General features: G+C 30.0%; 1 protein-coding gene across 1 annotated transcript in view; it reads right to left on the bottom strand.

The window, feature by feature from the left end:
- LOC111040606 (myocyte-specific enhancer factor 2-like) overlaps positions 1 to 26,244 on the bottom strand; it is an 81,936-nt gene that overhangs the window by 47,020 nt on the left and 8,672 nt on the right. The window contains exon 2 of the mRNA XM_022324549.1: positions 17,988 to 18,022. The gene's annotated coding sequence lies outside the window, so the exon portion shown is untranslated. The remainder of the gene's footprint in view (positions 1 to 17,987; positions 18,023 to 26,244) is intronic.

Below are 26,244 nucleotides of genomic sequence, written 5' to 3'. Positions count from 1 at the left end.
TGTATATACTAATGCTGTTAATAAATTATTAATCAGAAGCATATAACCCCATATTAGAATAAAATAAATATAAGGATCTTGAAACGTCACGCATACTTTAATAACTGCAGTTACATATTATTATAATAATATATTTTACCAGTGAAACCGGGGAACTCTGCTGTATAGTAGTAATTGACACTAGCTCGAGTGTGCCCACTAAAGTAGGTGGTAATGTGTGTGTTATAAATTTGAACTCAACGTGTGTATACAAAACGAAAAACGATTCTGATAGGAGACCTTTATTTCTAAGGATATTTTATTATGTATTTAAACTGTTACTAATAATTTATTTTTCTATTAATAATACTGCATTAGGTGAATTCATTTTTGCCAAAAACAAACTGCATATTAAAATATGTTGTATAGCAATTATTTAAATATTATTCAATGTATATTTTTTTTTATTGAACTTAAGCGTCTACAACTATGGCCATTGTCATTTTTAAGTGGGTTATGGTTGGACGGTTGGTTGAGAAACACGTGTATGTGGGGCTAGGATTCTTCACTAAAAACTAGGGTGGTCACCCATTAGGGAACTAGTGACATCGGACGATGATTGACCGCAGCAGACATAATTAGTAACTATGGCCAACCACCGGGCCGCACCAGGCCCTTATTATTATAACTCTACTAGCTGTTATTAACTATACTTTTAAATCAATATTGACGTATGCTGTACACTGGTGTGAATAGGTTCGTGGTATAGCTTAAAACTAATCTAAATATTTTGAAATTAACTGAGATATTGTCCAGTTTTAATACAGTAAATAAAAATATACGTAACTAAGTGTCAAAAAGTTTTGAATCCCTACGAATAAAATTTTTTGAATAACAGCAAAATAACTAAAAACGCTTTTTTGTTATTAAATATTAGTTAAAATATTTTTAAAAAAATTATGCATTTGTATTTGTGAGATTTTCTATATTTTAGGTGTGATTTAGGGTGAATTATCAAATTTAGTCAACATTTAAACTTCAAGTAATCATGGAAAATGTATTTTTGTTTTAGTTTCCAGAAAAAGAAATTACGAGGAATCTTGTATTATTTTTCAAGCCTACGGAATTAAAATTAAAAAGCCTATGAAGTTTGAATAATAAATATATTAGGTACATTATTGAGTACTTGGGTCATATAGTAACATTTAAATGTTTTGAGAGTATGTATAATGTATAAATAATAAAACTTTATGACGACCAAATAACACACATTTATTTAGTTCGTCGCTACTATCTATAGCTAATTAATAATTAATAGTTATTCATTGTACAATTTCTACTATAGGTATAGTGTAACTTAAGACTTAGTGTTTACTGAAATTTAAAAAATAACTCAATAATGTATCTCAGATTATATTATAATTTTTAATATTTTTACTATAATCTATGATAGTGATTGTTTTAACTAATTCAACTGTATTAAATCAATTAAAAGTCCCACTTTTAACATGTTTGTATAGCAAGGCGTGGTGATCATAAATATGTCAAACACTAATGCATAAATAAATAACAACTGACATTTTATATCATTTTAGAAATAAGAATGGCAAATATATATAGTTTAATATGTACAAGCTGGTAATCATCATATTAAAATAGAGTATTATAATTTTGAAATTAAATTAAATAAATTGCGCATAGTAATAAATACATAAAATTACTAATTATAAAATTTTTTGTTACAATTTGAATAACGCAGATCGAAAAAGTTTTCAATCGTGCATTTTTATTCCTAAATACCTACATATATTTTTTCTGGTGTAAAGGTCCAAACATTTTAAGCATGTAGTTTATTAGAAATTGGGTGGCTCAATAGCTTTCACAAGTGTAACGAAAAAATAACAGATACCTAAACTGGTGAAGAATTTTGTAAAAAATGTCTACAAAAAAATGTGTTATTTATGGGGATATAATAACTTTTATTATATATCATATATTATTTATTTTTCTATTTTTATTATTTTTTTTTAATTGTTGTCGAGAAAAATTTTTCGCCCAAGCACAAAGCTTGAAAATTTAAACCAAGATTTCTCATAAGTTGTTAATTGTGTAATTAAAACAAGATTGGATGTAAATTCATGAATAATTTTTTATAAGCGTCAGAAGTAAACATTTTAACAGAATTCGTCAAAATCACGAAAATTTGCTAAATGTTTTGAGTTAGAAATTTATAAAAAAGTTCCTTTGATTTTATCTAAGATTTGAAAATTAATTGCAAGATTCCTCATGCGTTTTTCTGCTTTAAACAAATTTTTTTCCAATAAGTCAAATAAATTTTTTGGTGGGAGTTTGAAGTAAAATTTGTGATTCAAAATGACCAAACGAGTAACCGTAGACACTTGCAATTTTCACCAAAGTTTATTTTATCATTTTCTATACATGACAACATTTCAAAAATATTTTGATTAGTTTTAATCCTATTTACAGACATTTTAAATTTTAAATTTTTTTAAAGTTTTTTCCATAAATGTTAATAAAATAGTTATCGTTTGGTCAAAAGGCTTGAAAAAGTAATTCAAGGTTCATCGTAAGTTGTAATAATAGCAGTTGAAAAAATATTAAAAATACATAAGCATGGTTTTTTTTTACAAGCATTCAAAGTTAAAATTTTTACAAAATTTATTAAAACCTTGAAAATTAAAATTAACTATTTTGTAATTAATAATGTTCAATTTTTAAATCTGAGAACTTCCCACTCAAGACGTACAAATTGAATCTGTCGTTCAATTAGCAACCAAACATTACAGATCTTTTCATACCAAACTAAATTTCCATACTTATCCATTAGTATCAAAAATCTCATCCAGCACTCAACCCATAAATCACACCCATCGACTTAAGAGAAAGTATTGCAGAAATTTAATAACCTAAAATAATATATCAAGTTGGGTTCCATTACTGGTTAGCCTCCCTCCTCATATTATTCACAGTTAAAATGTATATAAATCATCAAATTTGCTTTTTGTGACATTATAACACACATTTAAATTATTCTTTAAAGTTTAAATAAAAAAAAATTGAAAATTGAAAACAAGGTTTCTCATTAGTAGTTCATACTGTAGTCTGTAATCAAAAATCTAAAATAAACATAATATACCCATTTTTTTTTTTTTAGATATTTTAAGTTTAAATTAGGACGAGATTTGATATTTACACACAAAAATTAAAGATTTTAGTTATTTTGTCATGACTTAAAAATATTATTCATGGTTAGGTATTTGAAACTTTTAAAGTATATTATTATACACAAAGGCATTTTCAAATTTCAAATAACATTTTTCTGAAAAATTTTATTCAGCCTACAGTACCCATGTAGGTGATAGTAAACTAATTATTTTAATAGCAATAATATCATAAGTATATACTTAGTATAATATGATAGACCGTCTTCACTCAGAATTATTTTACGTATACAATGATCTTATACCATTGCAAATTCAAATTGAACACATTTATGCAGTGCCCCTCTATAGTCTGTATAGACATGAGACACCTACTTTACAGCAATGCATCCACTTGTCCAACTTTTTAAGTTTTCATTCGTATTCAGTAATTTTCTGGAAGGTATAGTAGGGAACTATTAATCACCGAGAAAGTTTAAATAATGACCTCATTAGTAATTATAGTATCTTGTACGTGTCCAATTTTTATTGGTGTAGATAAAATACATTTATATAAGTAACAACGTATAGTATAGAGTCTATATGATTATATCATAATATATTAATTGTAGGAACGTTTTTGTATTAGTATCATAAATTGTAATCAATAATGTGAAAAGCATTACACCTTTGATTCAGCTTCACTAAAATGGTTTCATTAATAATAAGCTAGATTATTATTTCAGATCATTAAAAATAAATGTCTAGTAGGTAATGTTTATAAAACTTTACATACCTAATTACAATGTTACATAAGCATTACTTGTTTTTTAATTTTTTATGTTAGTAATAAATAGTTTAATACAAGTGATTTAAACTTTACAGTTACCAATATCACTGTATCAGAAAACAATATGTAAAGTAATTAGAATAGGTTAGGTTATTATTATCACGTTAACGAAATTCAAATAATTAATCATTTTTAGATTAATTTGTTGTTACATGTATACATTATAATAAAAAAAAATAATGCTATAAAATAGATTATTATTGATCATTAATAGCTGTGTAAAAGGCTTATCTCCTATAATGCATTTATTTAAATATGCGTTCTTTTAAGTCTATAGGTATTATAGGTAAAAATGATTAATTATAAAACTTTATTTCGATTTAGGTGCATCAAAATGTACAAAAATAATGAACAAAATTAATCTGCTTAAAATAGACTTAAAGTAAAAATAGGTGGTTTTCTTTGATAAAAAGATCGTATCACCTTAAGACATAAGTTCCCATAAGTTGTATACAAAATCCATTGTGCCCGAAAATATGTATTAGTAGCTATATGTCAACACCAGTTCCTCCTCCGGTTTCCGATAACACGGGGGGAAAAAAGAATTTAGTATAAGTATTGTAGGTACTAGCTAAATATTCCAAAATCAGAATTTGAATAAAAACATTATATTAAATGATTGTTCATTAAAGAGGATGAATTAATAATATTATATGAAATATTTTATCGCATATTATTAATATACCTATATGAATGTATTAGTAAAAACTAAGAGTATAATTCAATATTATAATATTACGCAAAATGAGTGCACAATTATTACGTTTTATATTCTTCAGTTGAAATGTGTCAAAAGTACTTAAAACATATTTTAGTAGGTAGTAATAGGTAGGTACGTATAATATGAGTATACAAATATATGCATGGGATAATTGTATGGAAGTTATCGTCACATCATTGTAATTTTTCGAACATCGACTACATAATAGTAGGTACCTGTGCCATAATGCCATATAACTATTTAAGTTCAAGTCTCAAGCAGAATTTTTTTTTTATCATTTGTTTGCGCAGTTTTGGCCATAATATAAATGATTTGTATCGGCACATAAATACATAATACCAGCACATTACTATACTATATTAATATTGTTAATAATAAAGTAATTCATTTCATTTCTTTACTGTCCTAATAACGGTACTACATGTGGCTCTGTGATCATTTTTCACCACAGTGAAACTTGTAATTCGTTTAAAAATCGGTTAGGCATATTAATTCGTTAATGTGTTTACACGTGATCGAACCACAGACGTATACGGTACACTGTAGGTAGGTATTACGTAAAACGAAAACTTTTAAAGTTAGAATATCGTCAAGCTTATATAATACAATATAATGGTTTATATATAATATAATATAATATATATATATTTGTATGTATACATATACAATACAAGTACGTCCTAGCCGGTGGAGTGACGTCACGGTTACCACGGTAACAGGCGCGCAACAGAAGGACGCGACGCAACCGTCCCGTACGTTGTAAGTCCAAAGCCGGCGTGAATTAAATCAATTAGGTTTCTGAGAACCTTTCAAGTTTGACTGGTGGCGCGGATCACGCGCTCGCACAGATAACGACACGAAATAAACCCATTATCGGCGAAAACTACCGGGCCTTTCAAGGCGTGAAAGGGGCCGTGGATGGAAAACGGGGGGTGCAGCCCCTCTCCCGCTAACCGAAATCATTCATCGAAACGCCGCGTATACGTTGTACATTCTTTTATTATATTATACAACGAGGACGATATCGTCATCCTCTAGGTTTTTATGTCATTTTTTTTTTCGCGGGGGCGACTTACATGTGCGGCGCGCAATAAAAAGGCGCTTTTTATTGTGAGTTGTGACGCACGCGGGCGTCCCGAATATCGAACACCTTACACCGCGCACATCGTAGGTACTTATTTGTACGTAATTCACACAATACTTATATTGCGGTGTGCATAGTGTATTCGACATAGCATTGGTGTATCTTGATCCTTGATGTGTGAAACGATATTGGGATAAACACTATAATAATAATAATAATAATAATAATAATATATATGTAAATATATAGGTACATAATATTATACACGACAATACGCGATAATACGATACACATCGGGCAGTTCCGCGTTGCAGTATAGTCATGAAGGTACATTCTTACACATTAATAGTATTCGGAAGCTTTTTTTAAAGATTTATAAAAATAAATAAAACCTAATCATTTAATTTAACTACGAAACTCAATGTTTTACAATTTTTATCCTTGTTCCTGCATGTCTCGTACCGTTGATTATAAATACTAATATTATAGTATTTTTAATAAATGCTCGAACGAATTTGTGGAATTAAATGTCGATTCATTTAATATTTGAATTGGAGGCTAATTTGATTAGGTCATTAATGCTTTTTTAAAAGCTGAAAATATTACTTGTTAGTATTACTTATTATTTAGTACTTGCAGCATTCTCAAAGCAACATTGACGTAAACAATGGATATACATGTCTTTCGAGTCACATTCTGTTATAACTGATTATAAATATTAACACACCTATACTATGTATACAATTTTACCAACACCTTTTCTATACTCTAATGAAAAGCTCCACTGACTGCAGCTCAGAAGGCGTAATAATCTCATAATTTAAAAATTCTTAATATGCATTAATTTTTCAATATAATCTTTCATGCGTCGTCTGTAATATATATACATAGGTACTTCATGTTCGGAAAAACAAAAGAAACTCCGCTGGCAACGGATTTATGTGATGAATAGTTCTCTTTTAGTTTTATTGAAACTTAACAGCTTCAAGTTTACAAAAGTTGAACATGGCAGCATGTAAACCGGTGTACGTCCATCCGTATATTACTAAATAGATATACAATACACGTAGATATGGTATGAAATATGTATATAACATACCAGAGATCCACATATGCACCCAACTTACATTATGGGTTCAGACATCTATGATTTCTATTCATGCTATTTTTAAACGATGACTATACCTCTGCACTAAACAATAACTGGAGTGGGAAATCGCCCCCTTGAATATTACGCCTATGGCCCCTCCCAAATATCTGACTGGATCTCCTCGCGATATCAACTACGTAGGCCGTGGGTATTAGACAAAATCAGTGCCACATAGACTACTGTACGGTACTGCAGTAGCAATGTTTTGATACCACCCGCGATGGACAATATGGGATTCCTACGTAGCATTGACACAGTGAACAATTAAATAACTATTTTTTTTTTTACAAGTAGTCACGAAGGGTGATAACAGTGTAAGGGGAGGAGGGAGCACGTGCCGACCCAATTTAAAGTACCGTTGATAGGTTGATTACATTCTGAACACAAGCGCATAGTTCTTATTTTGGAAAACCTTGTTTAGTTGATGCTTATAAGTTATAAGTTATGAGTTTATTATACCTAGTTGCCTATATTATAGTAGTTCCTAAACAGTAGTAACAAACAAGTATATCTTCCATAAAACTGCGGACAATATCAAAAGAAAGCTCATTGCTATCGGTGCAACAGTTGATGCCAAATTTTCTGAATGTGTTCATATTATTGGCATAATATGATAATAATATAATATATAATAATAATAAACAATACAATTTTAATTTGTGAGCCAATATTATAATGATTATAATGTAATCTTATCACAAGTTGATGAAAACTGGATTAACACTCAATAGTCTATTATTTAAGTAAAAATTTTAAAAGTTAATACGGGGAAAAATATTCATTTAACTCAGCTGAAAAGAAGTTTCAATAAATTTCATTTTTTTTTAAAATTATCATCAGGGTCACACATAGCATAAATAACAATTTTGCAACTTTAAATTTGTTTTAAATAATAACTAAATATTTTACTAACAACACTTATCATAATATTACTATACTATTTTACATCTGTTATTAAGCACTAGCTATAGTGGATTAGACAATTACACGTAAACTTTTAAATCAATGAATATTTATTTGTTTTTTTTATTCAAAACCATTGTAGGTATATAGTGTGATTAAACAAAACAATTTTAATTATTTGTTCTAACTAGGTACAGCTATATATATAAAATATATGTACCTAATACCTATCCCAAACATGATTTAAAATAAAACGATGTTAAATATTGGGTATCGGTAAACTGAATGTTGGTGAACTACAAAATCACTTTTGCAACTAGAATGTACTTGCCCCCCTCCCCCCTCTAAAAAAATGGCTTGATTTATATAAGCATTACTTATGCATACCAAATAAAAATCATTAATTTCTAATCCCTAATGGTAAAATTAAAAATACTTTAGCCCATAGATCGATGTCACCATTGCAACTGATAACAAGTGTAAAAAAATCCTACAAATTTCAGATAAGCCCCTCGTCAAAGGACATATTTATATCGAAAATTTGTTTGTGAAATTGAAAAACAAAATTCTTTTTTATTATTTTGAAATTGATGACATCTACGATTCATAGTTTGGTTTTACAGTACAGACTGGAAGATCGCACGAAACTTTGTGATATTATAATACTTTCTATATATGATACTTCAAGTAGCCGTTCGTGCAATATATTTACAAACACGTCCGATACGTTTATATGATATGTAACTTGACTCACTTCTATTCATACCAAATGAACAAAAGAAAAAAAGTATACCGCACTATTATGTCTAGGAGGGAGGGGGGGGGGAGATGAGGGAAAATAGCATCCTTGGATCAACCATCGAATACAACCAACGTGGACGGCAGCGTAACAGGATGAGCCGGTGCCCATGAACTACGTCCAACGTCCGGTGCAGTCCGCAAGTGTCGATCCTGTTCTCGGTCCACGATGGTTACATACCGAGTACCAGTTGACGCATCGTCCTCGTACGCCGCGCAACCCCATCGGTCTGGCACCGGTCCAAAACGAAAATCGGGCGTGTGCGCGTCGCTGCCGGTATACGTGTACCGTACGATCACTCGGCGTCCGAGAGACGACGCGACTGTGCCCCCGTCGTACTACGTCTCAGAACAGTGTCCGTCGACGACAACGACGAATACGCGGCGGGAGCAACAGAATAATAAAAATACGAATATAAAAACCGGCATCGTCATGTGTGGTGCAGTATAATAGTTCTCGAGACGTATACTATACGATTACACGTGCGGACGCGCGGCCGTGATAACGCTGCAGTGCTCGCGACTAAGGTTTTTTTTTGTTTCAGCGTACACGCATCACATATTACGATGCACATGGCATATCGCGGTTACATTATTATTGTGGTAGTATGCGGTGGTAAACTTACTGCGGTAAACTGTCCCGGTCGTCGACGACGGATCCGGCGGCGGCGACGTGCAGCCCCGCGGTCGTGAACATACCACGACCTGGGTCCGGGGGGTTTCTAAGTCGGGCGTTTGGCGATGATAACTGTTGCGGTTGCAGGGTTCGTGCACAGCATATCGTACTCGAAATCACGTCACGGGGGGTGGCGGCGGCTGACCGAAAGCGCGCGAACAACGCAAACAGGAGACGTCATAATATTCTGACGATTGAAATCGCTCATCTATCGTCGTCGCGATATTATATAATTGTAATGCCGAAGCCGCGCTGCCGGGCTGTTCGCGAAGAACTGGGGGACCCAGCGGGCACGATATCGGACGCGGCGGCCGCGGGGGTTTATTTCAAGACCTAGCACTAACCAATTTATTTATACAAAAGTTAAGTATAGCGCATTAGCGTCTACATGTATACAGTATAGCGGTCGGTGCGTGTTCCGCCATGGGGTATAGGAGGACACGAATATAACCCGTCGGCGTGCGGTTTTATTTCTGTCCGTATATACACACCGCGCGCGCCTCGTCGCGGCCGCGTCGTATATAATATATATTTATAAAGATCGCCGACGTCCGCCAGCCGAACGGACGAGAGTGTCGCCGCCGCCGCCGTCGCTGCCGCCGTTGCGTTTTTGATCGACACTCTTCGCCATTCCGCCGTCGAACCACCCCGGCACCCCAACCACCACCCCCAAACCACCACGACAGCCGTCGCCGACCCCGTGACACCAATCGCTCGCCACCACCGCTGACCGGTCTCGCAGGGTTTGTTTTATGCCGCAACTCAATGCGTAGTGCCGCATATACGCGTGTACCGAGTTGTACGTGAGTACACGACGTGTGCGCGGGCGAGCAGATGTCTTTGGGGGGCACGTGTCAACACACTGCAAGCCGCGTATTATTTACCACTGTCCCCGGCCGCGCTCGTAGCAACAGCGCGGCTACACATTCTTGCGTTTATACAGCGTAGTGGCGGCGAAACGACGCGGGGCCGCGGCGGTGGTCGCGGGCACACATGTGACTTGGCGGTGGACGGGCGGCGACGACTACGACGTGGGTCGCGGCCGTGGTCGTCTCGGCGGGAGGAAACACATGGATTGCGCGCGATGCCGGCAACACCTGTTGGGGGCTCGGGCGATTGTTACCATCGCGGCGCGGGGAGGTCAATGGGCCCGCCAAACTGCGTTATCCGCCGCTGCCGACCCTACCACACACACTTCGTATGCACAAGCAACGTGCATTGCACTCGACGACCCTGTTGTTGAATAATATAATGCAGGCGATTCCGGCGTCACTGCGCATTTGTCTGCTGCACGTCAAACTTTTTATACGCTGCGTTATAATAAATATAGAGATGCACGTTTTACCGTCAATCTCATTTCCCTGTAGTCAAACTGCTCTCGTTTTATTCAATTTTATTCAGAAAAATAATACTACATATGTATATTAATATTTAATAGTAACAGATGATAATATCCATAGATATTAGGGTCAAATTTGAATTCGGATATTTGGGATCAATCCCGCCTTAGTGGTCGTGGAATTATATACCAGCAGCGTATTTAGTCATTTACCGGCATGGAGCCCCTATCCATGCCTCTTGGGGGGGGGGGGGGAGTAGCCAAGTGAAATAGCAGCTCGGGCTGTTGTTTTAGTCGGAAAGTGGGTAAGGTCTAGTACTATAATTCGAATAGTTTTAAAAAAAGGTTTAACATTTTATACTAAGCTTCAAGAGTTTTATATTTTTTATAACAAACTTAAAATTTTAATAAATTAGGAAAACATGAAATCTTACATAACAGGTAAGTACTTACGTCTTATTTCAAACACAAATTTACTGAAACCACAGGGAGTCTGGAACTTTTCAGCCCCCCTGATGTGCACTAAACAACAGACAGTTTTAAATACCCTGTAGTAAATTAATTGTTTTTAAACCCGAAATCTTAGGTAGGTAGTTGATTTAGATAGACAGATAGATAGATAGACAGATAGTACACAAGTAATAAATGTTTAGTTGAGTAGAAAAAGATAAAATCGATGTTAAAATGCTTTATAGACTATATAGTGAACGTAATTAATTACCATAATATTCACTACCTAGTTCATTAAAATCTTATATTATATCAACGAGTAATGTGTGAAGTGTTATAGTGTATTATATTTATCATATTATTTTAAAAAATACCTACTTAAAAATGTATAATCATAGTTTTGGATAATAATAATATCTCGTTATTTAAAACAATATTATAGTACAAAATCGTCTCGTTCTTTTCGAGTCCCATGGAACACTTGAAGCTTAAGTATATATACATTAGGTTTACTATAATATATTCATATTGTTGTATTACAATTATTATTACTAAAAATCCATTTGTGAAAGGTTATGACAACAGTGGTAATAGTGGTATAGTTATTAAATTATATGTATTGAAATAATACATATGAAGAAATAAAAAAATGTTTAATACTTAAATGATAACTCTTACATAAATTATCAAAGATTTTATAGTTAACTAAGCAATTAAAAAATAAGTATTTAAATGTTATATGATATTTGTATTAATTAACTTTTTAAGCAACTACACGTACCTACATTTATTTGAATTTAATTGTAAATAATGTTAAACACTTTTAATGTACATTTTGTTCATTCTATGCAATTTTAAAACTTTCACAAACTGTTCAGATAAAGATTTTTATCGGAAATATAAATAATAATATAACACTATATTTTATTAATCATGAATAATTAAGATTTACTGGCCAATAATTATACATCACTTGGGCTTTGAAGCATTGGCTAAGATATTGTGCATATAGAGGACCTATCTAAAACATATATTTTAATATAATATTAATAAACCGTTTTTATTTTACATTTATACACATAGGCGTCTATTTTGCACATATATGTGTTGTCAAACATACCCATCGTCTGCAGTATTATTATTATAGAATACCAATACAATTATAAACAATATTTTTATTTACTTTCTAAACTTAATATATTTAAAAATTATATATATATATTTAAAAAAATATATAGTATTATACAATCGGTGATACTTTATTGGTATGCAATATAAATATGTAAATTTCGTAATTTATATTACAATAATGATTGTTAAATTGTTTCATTCAATATTATGGCTTTTATAAGCATGATTATTTAAACAAGTAGATAACCGCGGTGCTTTTATTACAATATTTAAATTTATTTTAGTTTATATTAAAGTTTATAATAACATAGCTTTATATTTACTTTTCACATAAATATTTGTGAGTATAATAATACAATTTTAACCAGTGTATTATATTTATAATATATTATTTATAATTATTTATGATTTCTCTAGTTTTTCAATATCAGATGCTACAAAATAATTACCTAAGTTGGAAGATGTTAGATGTTTGTTAATGTTGATTGTTTCTCTATATATCGTAGAATACAGCTAAATCTGACACTTATTTAATACAATTATTAATTTACATTAAATATACCTATAGGTATGAGATTTTCATGTCAACATTAAAAAAAATTGACACCTAGGTATTGATTGAATATTTTATTATTATTCAATATGGTAGTAATTTATTAAGAACACATTCCTATAATTTGAATGTTAAAAAATAAGAATAACACATTGATATCAACTCAGATTGATCGTCGACTGTATCCAACAACTTAAAAAAGAAGATTAGCTACAAGGATATACCTATAGTATTCGTTAACTGTGGACTGTAGGTATGCATAGACCAGACTAAGAGAGTATGGTTACCGGTTAAAGCAACAATAGGTAATCTATATTACTTATGTACGACTATTTTTAACAAAAATTTTAATTTATGCAATCTGTGACTTACGAACAAGAAGTTCAAATGGGGTTGAAATATGATTATACGTAGAAAAGTAAGCAGATTGGAGAGAACTCAAAGTCAACATTTTGCCGGCAAGTGCGTAAACGCGACAATAGTAGGTACCAGGTACCTGGTACCTAATGCGGGCGCTTTTGGTTTGTTCCCAGCTGAGTTCACACCCTTCCTAATTTTACCGTATGGTTATTAATGTATTCTATGATTATACCATTCATAAAATACCGCTATCCGCAGTGAATGATAAATCTAAAAAACGGCGATAATGTTTATACTTTTAGGGACAAGTTTCTTTTACCACGCATGCTCCACTCGGAAATTAAAAAAAAATTACTGAACTAAGGTATTTCATCGAGTTAAAAACTATCTTTATTAGAAATTATCGCTTGGAATTCGTTTTAAAGTTATAGCCGTTTGAAGTTTATCTTTTATCAGTTATCACGGCAATCACGTTTGTTCAGTGCTTGAACATAAATTATAACACGGTCGATAGTATGAAACCAGGAACACAACTACCTCGTCTGTCGTGAATAATAAAACAATATTTTATCATATTTTGCGGGCTATAGTTGCAAAATTCGATGTCTTACTGTCCTCTCGTAACATTTCCAGTTAAAGTAACACAAGTATAATCGCTCCTTACGACTATCGTCTCTGTCTGCCAAACTAATCCCGCAAACCCAAAAGGTGTGGAAAAAGTCCACCTAAACACCTAATGAAAAGGAGGCGATCTCTTCTGGATTGGGTGGGCTTATTCTCCAATTATTTCTCCAAAAATCAGATACCGTTTTCTCCTCCGCTATCCATTTTTCTTCACAAAAAAAGTTAAATTACATTTTTCTCCTTATATTTTTTGTTTTAGACTAATATTATATTTATATTCGGATTTCTCCAAACATTAGACGGCACCAGTGAATAATTATGTAGTGTTGTGTGCCATATTATAGTATAGGAAGAGTAACAATCGATTACGCCTTAATGTCGTAACTTGTTTAAGCCTATATAATATTAAGATACATATTTTATTGTATTAATACTTGTTAATGATTCAAAGAAAATTTTTGGTTATTATAGTATGATAGAAATATATTATATATTCTTAATTCCTTATTAGAGTAAAATGTTCAAGCTTTATTTATTTATTTATTTTTTTTGGAGAATAGTATCTATTATTACTTGGGGAAAAATGACTAAGGCCAATAAAAAACTCTTATCGTCTTCGAAGTGAAATGACACCCAGTCTGTATCCTGCAATAATTTTATTTCACAATTACATTTAATTAAAAATTAAAAAGCCATGAGATATATTATGCACCATCCCTCCTCAGGTCTCCAGTCTCCTCATGATCACGCCCCTGCTGTTTAAACAATACACAGAAGCCACGTGCACTGTTTAAATCTATATTGCACGTGTTATTAATGCGTGGTCGTACAGGTGATATACACTATAACTCTATGTGGAAAGCGAGGGAGGGTTAAAATATAATTTTACATGGTTCAATTAATTGTCTGATTTTAAATTATCGGTTGTAATACCTAGAAAAACAAGGATAAATCAATTTCAGATAAAAATTATATTAACATTTTCTTGTTATATAAGAATTAAATATTGTAATGTTTTGGAGGGTTGTAAGAGGATGTTATGCAATATTTATCTTAGTATATTCGTATCTTGTATGTCATAATATTTAGTTAATTACAATTATAAAACTAAAATGTTGTAAGCGCACCATTAGTTTTCACTCTCTCTCTCTTTCTCTGACCAACATAGCAAATTTATGTTAGCAGAACTAACCCTGTGTTGTTACTTTTAATATAAGAGTGAATTTAATTATTACCAAACTTTAATCTAAGACATTACCTGTTACCTGCGTTGGCTTTTTAAAGATATTTAAGTTTTTATACAATTTATAGGTATTTTTAAATCGTAATAATTTACACGCTAATAACTTGCATACAAATTAAAATATCAAAAAATAGCCAACGCAGAGACATAGGTAATATTCTCAACTTAAAGTTTGATGATATAGGTGAATTCGCTCCAATATTAAAAGTAATGAAACACGTTTGGTTCTGCTACACGTACATTTGCTATGTTAAGCATGAGTCACAGAAAGAAAACAAATATTGCGCTGATATTTTCTTAATTATATTCATACATCACAGAACACCAGTATCACTTTTGTGATATTGGTACCAGTACCATAAAAAAGAAACTACTTTTCATAGTAATAATATTATAGTTTTCAATAGCAGTAAAATAATATTGGTGTGACGTCGTATCTTAATATCTTATACCTTGATGTGCGCTTCGTCCTTGCCCTCGTAGTCCTCGGAAAATGAGGTATTTAAAATTAAATAATTTAAGCTATTCGCTTCATCGAAATATCATCGGCTCGCTGTACTGAATCTTTTATACGACATCTGTTACAAGTACAATAATATATCCCCCGACTCCCAGAATGTAGCCATTTTCCTCCATTAATGAGATACCACATTAATCCACTGTCTATTTTCCTCAAAAAAATTTTGACAATTTTCTTCCACTTTCTATTTTCCTCAAATAAGAAATTAAGAATATAGTTAATATATTTTTATGTCATATTATATTAACCAAAAAAAATATATCTTTGAAATTTGAATTATAAACAATTATAAATAAAATAAAATATGTAGGTACGTATCTTAATAAATTAGGCTTAATCAAAATTACGACGTTATAATGTTATTGACTGTTACTCTCACTATGTGTGTGTACACACACTGCATAACCGGTGCTGTTTGAAAATATCGGCTAATTTGGAGGAATATGAATATAATTTTAGTCCAAAAATATATTTGGAGGAAAGTGGTTAAGAATTGGCAGGACAGTGGATGAAAACAGACTAGCTCATTTCATTATACTCGTACCTTATAGAATTCAATAATCATTATTTAAGATATTTGTTGTTTAGTTAGATTATGAAACTATAGTATTCAACTCAAAAGTCCTGACATGAAAAAAAACTAAAAGTGATAAAAAGGATAAAACCCCAAAACAATTCTTGTAAAATATACGGAAATACATTTAAAGTTATAAAACTAAAAAATCCAAGTGCCATCAGAAATCTTTTTCTTAGTTTTACCTATAGTTTTAAGTTGTAACAACAAAAATACTAAAAACATTGTTAAGAAATTAAAATAAACCTATATGCAACCAACCAAACTGATTTTTAGATTTTCGAAAAATAGTTAAAATGATAATACTATCTAGAGAAACCTACATTTTAATTAAAATGACATGGCTAAAGATTTAAATTTTTAACTATAGTATAATCGACCACTGAATGGTTTCTTTCCTCACCCTATTCATGTTTTAAATTGCTGTATCGCATATTCTTATTATGCCTTTGGGTATCGATTCTATATTTTCTAATAATAAAAAAAACCTACAGTTTATAATAGCTTTAATGCATATAAATAATATTTTTGTTTTTTTTTAATAGATATTGGATTATTTAGTTAGGTAGATACTGAATGTCTTCAACTATTTTATTGTACTATAAAATGATTTTAAAAAAGTTGATCACACCACTAGTTTAAAGTTAGTAAGTACTTGCCATTACTCATTCGATTTAAAGTATAAACTTATGCTTTGGAAAGCCTATAGGAACCGGAATTAAATCGTATATAAATAAGACTCGTCACTCGTGTGTATAAAATGACTAGGAACAAAGCAATCTGCATAATTGTAAGTATAGATATAACATAAAAAAATAACCTTCAAAAAATGTAATTTGTGCCCGGTAGGTAGGTAGGTAGGTACCTAATATTTTATAATTAATAATCATGATACAATTGTAAATGTTAATATTGTAGAAAATATGTAGAAAAACTTCCAAAGATATCACATGTTATAATTATAATTATAATTATATTGTATCATATTGTATATACACTTCATGTGTTGTACACTATTACTTTATACGTTGTAATTTATAAGTAAAATAGAAATTCTCAAAGTGCTTAAGAACTCATAAAACGATTTTTCAATAGACACACATACCTACATAGATATATAATGTACTAGGTACTTCAGATTTCCACTACAACTACTACTAGATGCTATTATACTAGGAATACTACACCACTGCAGTACTAATGTACTATATAATACTACTTCCACACACATTCACCAACAATCCACGTAATTGATTATCGTCTAAATAAATCCTTGAACTGACTTTGCATGGGAATCGATCCGTTAATACATTAAAACATTACAATGGTCATTACTATAGTATATACTTTCAAGGCAATATATCATCAGAAGCTCAAAGTAAATTAATACTGAAATTATGAGAGCGAAAATGACGAATTTTGATTTTAAAATATGTCTAATACTTTTAATAATGCAATAATCGTCCCAAGTCCATATTTGCGTCTACAACACTAATTGATCAATTAACTAATATTGTTCTAATTACGCATAAGTCATATTAGTATTATACCTAACAGTCGGTTTTTACAAGGTCCATGGATTTATATTATAACACAAGTAACATGTATGTATACATACCTACTATTTATATATTTGTATATACTATAACTACTGTCTACTACTAACTAGCAGTGAAAATTAAAACAATAACATAATTGTATGAATCTTAATGTATATATGAATAGAAAAGTTGAATATTATTGAGTGACTTAATATTTTCATTCATTTTATTTTGTTAAATATATGCCTTACGTTACTAATATTTTTTTCAAACGTAAATAACAATGCATAATATATCGTTAAGTATATCAATATATGAATAAAGACTTACCACATTGTGTTGAAACTTCATACTTCTATTGATACCTAAAAAAATGTAGAATATAACAAACGTTAAAAATAAATAAATAATAATAACGGTTAAATACTATCTTTCATTAATTTTAAAAATTGAAAAAGAGCTGATAAGTTAGACTATATATTTTAAATGGAGTTTGATTAATAATATAAGAACACGAATCTTAATGGTAGGTACTATAGTGTATACAATTTAGAGTTTACAATGAAGTGGACTCTAAAGTATATCCAGTGTAAGAATACTTTTAGTGCCAGCTTTAAGAAGTCCTCGAACTCCTAAGTGGAAAGTATCAGGTACTACCGTCTGCCACATAGAAATTTAAATGTATTTCTTTATACCTGTTAAAAAGTGTGTAACAGAAACACCTGACAATGAAAAAACTATTGTTATAATCGCGATATTTATAAACTCTTGAGCTACTAGTACAGTAAACCATTTTTTTTTTTTTTTTAATAACGAAAAGAAAAATGTTTTTAACTTTTTTAAGTTTATTTTTGAAAAATTCTAAATAGCCAATTTGTAAATCTAATTTATAATATTATTATAATTTAGGCAAACTTTGATGGCAGAAATGCTTATACAGCTCAAATAGTTTATTTTTTACATTTTTTTAAAATATCAATATTTTTTCGGAGTAAATCAATTTGAAACGTAATAACTTTTTTCAAAATATTCTATTTGGGAATTTACTGACAATGGTCAATGTTTCTTCAACAACTTATTATCCATATAATTTTCATATTTTTTTTCACACGTTTTCGTCAGCCGTCTTTCTGTTACACCCTGTATAGTATATAGGGTATATTATATGATTTTAAATTCAAAGCGGATCTATATGTTTGTTTTGCAATGAAATGGACTTCTATTCGTTAAAATCTTATTATAGAAATAAAAAAAAAATTCCATAAGTTTTATCCAAAAAGCCTTTATTATTAATCAGTTTCGTGTATTACAAATGACAAAAAAATAAAAAAAATGGTATAAAAAAAGTATAAAATGTCACAGTTATTGCCTTATTGGAGCGTGAAAAAATTCGCTTTGAAGTTTGACATCCAAAACACTTGCACGCAATTGCTTTAATAGGTAAATTATTATTTAAATATTTATTAAATTCAATATTTAAGTTTTGCAATGATTTAATTTGTACAAGATCACGTCAGGTTGGTTCACCATATTATGTTGAACTAATAATTACCACTACCGCCATGAACACCCTCTTTGTTTTGACAAAATAATACAATAATAAAAAAAACTGCCAGACGTGGTGAGAATGCCATCCAATTAAGTTTAATCTACACGATCTTTTTCCTGATCAGCAGACTCTTATAGATATTAACAAAGTGTTGTAATATAATAAATACATTGAAACATATTATTAATTACAATATTTTAAATAAAATAGTTTTATTACATATAAACCGAACCTAACGAGTTTCAAGGATAAATCGACTACAACGTGTATAGGCAAACACTTGGACACTACCAATATTGTAATGTGATGCATAATGCATTCATAACACTAGTAAAATAAAACTAATTGGTTGTACTATTAAACATACGACAATATGTTTACCGGTATACTGCAGGTTATATATACATATATTATTAATTTAATTACATTAAATAGGTAGGTTTAGTTTAAAGGGTGTCGGATGCTACATTGACTATATCATACGGTGCCTTTTCCGATGAGCGCTAAATCTGATAAATTTAGGAAAAAAAACTTAGAAAAAAAATTAAGTTAAGTTAAATTTAATTGTATTATCGATGGAACACATGGGATAACATCTGATATGTGATAAGTGGTAATTTTTTTTCTTTTTAAAAATCGTCAAACAAAGGTTTCGATATAGACATATATTATATAGTACCTATATTATAATATACGAACAATTATTAAAACATTCAAAATAATTTTATTATAACGTTAAATTTAATTCGTCGAAATACATCACGGAACTACTAATTTAAAATTAAAGGAAATAACAAAATTATGAGTTTATAATTTATCATTTTAAAGGCACCGTTGTTGGACATCAACAATAGTACGAAGCCACTAGGTAATTAAATAGTAGGCAGTAGGTAACTAATTAACGTCTAACTAAAGAATCCAATAAACATCATTTTTTTAAAAAAAAAATTATAATTTTAGGATTGTTAAAAATTGGTACGATCGTTTTGACAGTGGAATATTGGTACTGTCGTAAAAAAACAGAGTTTCTTAAGTTACAAAAAAAACCAATCTTAAAGTATCTACACGTTAGATAAGTACTGCATGATATTTTAAGGAAGTTTTAGGGAAGTATTAATCTAATCTACAACGACAAACTACAACATTGATAATGATAAATGAAGATATTATATGGGTTTCGAACTAAAATTTAATTTTGGACACATTTTTAGATTCTGAGCGGAGCGATGAATGTATTGATTTTACAATAATGTGTGTCTTGTTTTATGTCTGTCATCGGCTTTTGGGGCAGTAGAAATGCTTCCCTTCAACAGCATCTTTTCTGGTAGGAAAGTGAAGCTAGTTGGTATTTGTTGAAGGGGTCAAAGGTGAAAAATTTGCAATATTTTTCAAATGCGTTAAGAAAAACAAACAAAAATTAAGGATAAACGGAACTTTCTACGGAAACCCGGTTTTCGATAATATAGTAGAATATAATACTAGTTTGCCACGAACCAATTCATATAGTTTTGTGGTACGTCGGTATTGACTCATAAAAGTTATGAAAAATCCTTAAAAATAGTGTGTGTGACATGTACCACATCTCCGCACAGAATCGTTTTTTATATGAACAATTTATCAGTGAATTAAATTTGAATTGGACGTCGCACACTTAAGCCCACATGTGTGGTCACCTTCTTATGAAAGTAAGATATAGTAAATTTATCAAACAAACTTAAGAACATTGTCTGTTCTTTCATAAGGGTTTTTACGATGTTGATTAATGATTATGATTATTTTTTGATCAAGTTGTGACTTTGTGAGTATGTAAAGTATTAGAGTAAAAAAATCGTGCTTGTTGCAATAGTACACTCGGATGAAGTGAAACTTCCTTGCAGAAGGTATGAAAAAAGGTTCATTACGTTCAAATATAATAAGTTTGTAAAGGAAAAATGAAAGAATAAAATTTTCAATTGAAATTGACAAATTGATTATTATTTAATATTTATTACCATAAAAACCTTTGGGCCCAAACAAATGACCGGATTTTGACAGCCGGCGTCTGACGTCCGGTTTTTTTTATTTAGAGTTAGATTCTAGTAAACAGACAATTACGTTTTTCGCCGGCTGGTCAGTTCGCCAAATTCGCCAGTTCCAGAATATTTACTGAGCTAGGAGGAACAAGGCGACCGGCGGTAAAATCCGATCATCTGATTGGACCCTTATTAGTGTTGACTGTCGAGTAAGTCACTCCCGTAATGCGTTTTGATCGCAACGGCTGAGCCCACGAATCCGACTAACTCTATAGCGCCTAAAGAGGTTTCACTTCAAAAATTCTAACAGCTTGCCAATAAATTAAAACATGGTTCAAAACTCTTGAGAAAGCACGGGTAAAGTTCACTTGAAAGTTTGATAATAGGTTAATTTGCTTTATTATTAAAAAGCTTACTTCACAAAATTGAAACTGCTGAAAATAAATTTTCTATATTGTGATCTACTCAATTAGACGAGGTACAGAGTAGGCACACTAGAATCCTGTACTGTACAGAGTTGAGAATAAATCCGTAATGTTGTAAATTAAGATATTTTTCTAGATATTTAAGATAGATAATATGAAATGCTTATACAAGGTAATTACATATTACGCACGCACACAGTTAAAATTGATGCCGTTTTGCCGTTTGAATTATTTTAATTTTAGCTTTGTTTGTTCATGTTATTTGGTATAAATATTAAATACAGTAAAACTCGCTTAAGAGGCTCCCGCATAAGAAGCTGTTTTCCGTCGGTCCCTAGACATTTCCTATACTAGTCAATGTAAAAACTACCTGTTAAGACGCTCGATTTTTCTCTATCGCATTGAATAAAATGCTCTTTTGTTCAGCAGATACAATAAATTTTAGTAGGTTTTTTTACTAAAAATAGACATTTTACTAGTTGACGTGTTCTTACCTTTTATTTTATCGCAATCATTACCTATCATAAATGAACTGTATTTTATCGTATTACGAGGTTTAGTACTACAATTACTGCTGGTTAGAATTTTGCAAATTCGAAAAGCATTATCCTCAGTAGAAAATCCCGAAGAAATGTTGGGTTGTCTTAACAAAATAGAAAACTTTCTTGTTGAAACGCATTGCCAGAATCGTAAGCAAACAAAAATAGATATTTTTTTGAAAAACAATAATAAAATACTCAATTTTAAAATATTTAAATTGTAATTTTTTTTTATATTAAATTCAATAGTGAAAAAAAAAAATATATATATGTAATTATAGTTAATTTATAAGTGTATTGTCCGTTAAATTATGTTTAATAATAAAAAAATTAACTCCATATTTCAATCACGTATTTTTTTTTCATGCCCGCTTAAGACGCTCCAAAAAGCTTGTCCCTTAGAAAACGTCTTCAGCGAGTTTTACTGTAATTATAAAGCTAATTAACGTCTGTTGTCTCCGTCTTACAAATACAAGACTTAGGAATATCTGTTTTGGGCGGGAAAGCACCGAAAAGATTACAGTCATAACTAAGAGACAAAATTTTCAGCACATAAAAAGAAGAACTTTGGCTGTGAAATTCCATTTTTTATTTTTTTCAATAAGGAATTACAAAAAGAGTTGTTCAAGTTTGAAAAACACAAAATGAATGAATTTTGAAACAATAAGAACTTTTCCATATAAGTGATATCAAAAAAATAAAAACAATATTTCACGGATAATGTTTTCAACTATATTGTATATGAATTTAGAGTCTTAACTATTACAACGCGCTGAGTGGTTTCATCTCGCTCAAAACAGTTTTTGCTTTGTTGTACATTTGTAAGACGGAGACAGCACATGCGGGAGTAACGTCCTCCTAATATTGCATGTATAGTAAAATCTGGACATTATTGTATTTAAAATTATTAAATATTCAAACGTTTGGTGCCTGTACTAGTAGTGGATGATTTTAAATGTTGTTAATTTTAAAAGGTTAATGTTTAAAATTTAAAAGTAAAAAGTTATATAAACGTCAATACCTTTTATTTGTGGACTAGAGTCGAGGCTAAAGAGTGAAAATAAATATAATATTATAATATGAAACAAATACTTACAACGGCGTACATGTTTAAATGAAATGTGAAATGAATATGGAATTCACTGGAACAGATGTATACAATTAGAACGACGATACTCGAATACTTTTATACACAAAAGTTGAAGAATAATATGGTAAGTAGAAAATAAGTAGTAGTCATATTATACTAATTGTTTGTATGTTTAATACTTCTACAGTTCTACAGTTAAATATATCTCATACAAATAAAAATCCTCATATCATAGCTCCGTTAGATTAAATATATATTTGTTTCTTAATTAATATTTCTGATTGGTGTTTGGTGTATTTGTGGTCATACATATTATAACAAATATCCTATTATCTAACAACATGGTAGTTAGAGACAATATAATATACGTAGTCAGTAGAATAAAATAATTTAAAACGAAGAAAATCTATTTAATATTTAAAAAACGCTATAACCTTATTAGTTTTTATGATGTTCATTAATTGTAATTTCCCGAAACACTTAAAAAATACATCAATTTTAGATGGTTTAAATGACAAGCAAAACAGAGTTTAAAACCGTTTTGAAAATGTAATATTGTATAGTAGAAATGTAGAATATTCATAAATTACCTACAAAATTGATAATTTTATTAAATATTAATAATGGTAATTTATTATAAGCTATACGAATTTTCTTTAAATTCAAATGTAACTTTTAAACATATTATTTTTATTTATAACAACACTGAATAGATAATTTAAAATTGTATGGTTACATTTTCGCTCATATATATATATATATTGCAAAATTATCACCAGTCAGATGTTTTTATTTTAATTCACTCTATACCTAGTCTATATTATGCTTATAAGTTACAATATCTTCATAATACTCAATATTCAAGTGTTATTGAGTATTAATCAAATAATAAATCTTAAGTCAAATAATATTATTACCAAAACACGTTTACAGTCAAATGTCCAGGTTAAATTGACTTACTAGATAATAGAACTAAAGATATACTGTTATTGTACAGAGATAAGAATACTCATATTTTAAATATCTCTTTTATATTTATGCAGGTAAATAAGTAATTAATTATTTCATATAAAATATAATATAAATGGTTATAATGTAGGTATTTAAATTCTATACTATTATGAACTAAAGATCGTTTTTAAAAAATGCGTATGTGTGTTCTTAATAAGTATTAGTTTATCAAGGTATAGGTACTATTGTCTATTACATAATAATCGTATCGTATTAAAGTGTAATGCATAACATATAATATATATATATATACGTTTTTTTTACTGTGAACTACGGCATCGCAGGCTTGGACACTTAAGTACTAAAACATTTTTAGGGGAAATGTCTGTTGATATCACTTTTGAATATGTACTTAATAATAAGAGATTTATCATTCAATTTGAATTAGTTAACTATTTTTTCAGTTGCTAATGTATTACGTAATCTCCATATTGTGTAGTACAACTTACTGTACAATGATATTTACCTATTATACTACTAGTATGTTAATAAAATAATACATTTAACAATAATCTTAGAATCATATAATGGTATATAGAGTATGCTGCATACTGTATGCATCATTTAAATATTATTTTTTTTTAAATAGTTATAATACGTATTTTACTATACAAAAATAAACCAAATGTTTTTAAATATGTATTTATTTTAATTGTTTTGTATTATTATTAGTAGTAAATAGTAGTAGTAGCTTAACAACAAATATGGTTATTACTATAGCTATCAAAACTATTATTTTCATATTTTAAGCTTCATTAACTAATTCCCTAGTTTTCGTTTTAAGTTACAGGATTAATGAATTATTGGGCTTCGTTTTCAGATTAATATAACAGTAAGTATAACTCTATAGGCGATCAAAAATTTACGTAATGAAATATAAAAATAATGGAAAATGGTTCGATTTCATCGGGAGAAAAGTTGTACCGCTCAAAAATAGTTTTTGCTATGTTGCACGTTAATAAGACGGAAGCAAGTCACAACACATTCTCTTAACTATTATTTTTCTAGCGAGTATTTAGTTAAATACTTATATCTGCAAATATATGTAATAAAGTCGGTAAACTTTACTAAAATAAATTCATTATTCTACCTCTACGTACATTTTTAACGCATTGGACGGCTCCAATGACTGTAGTATTTTCTTTAATTTTCAGTTAGGTACCTAAAAACTTTATTTTGTTTGTATTAATCTTACACAAATGGTAGTTTAGGTTTTTATATTATGTTATATTTATTAATACATTAATAATGATAAGTATGATTTTGAAGTTTTAAATTAAAGTAGGTATTCTGGTTTTCTATTTTTACGAATTTTGAGAAAAATATTATTAATTATTAATAGTTAAAAAAACTCTTGAGATATAACACTATTCAGCACTACATGTACCTACTTAAGTGGTTTATGTAGTTAAAGTTATTTAAAAAGTTAATTTATAACTTACATTAACAACTACATTAATACCTACATATTTTCATTCAATTCGGAGCATATAAGTATTTGCAACTTATGAAGAAATATTCAAATAACTGATCGAATGGCGAGCTGCAATAACAGGTACCTATACAAAAAATAAACTCACGTTCGAACAAATGTGTGATTAAAACCAACTGGCAACTTTTGTACTTCGCACTACCTTTCACTGGGATATGAACCAAACACTAATTAATTCTTATCAATGTTCATTTGTGCTGATGAAGTTATATGACTACATATATAATATGAATAAAACGCATGCGAAACAACAATATTTTGAATAAAAGTCTATAATTTTCAATCTTCCATTGCATCTCTATGCAGTTTAACTAATATAAATTTAATAATTAGATTAACATGTATTAAGCTAGTATGAATATTCTTGCCAATCGGTTACAACTTATGATAAAAGTATAATTACGAGTGAGATTCCAGAATGTTTCTATTAACATGACCTATTGACCACGTGTTTCTCAAAGGTTATTTT

Source organism: Myzus persicae, unplaced genomic scaffold (assembly GCF_001856785.1).
Source record: "Myzus persicae strain clone G006 unplaced genomic scaffold, MPER_G0061.0, whole genome shotgun sequence".
Lineage (NCBI taxonomy): Eukaryota > Metazoa > Arthropoda > Insecta > Hemiptera > Aphididae > Myzus > Myzus persicae.
This window is presented reverse-complemented; position numbering and strand designations above follow the sequence as displayed.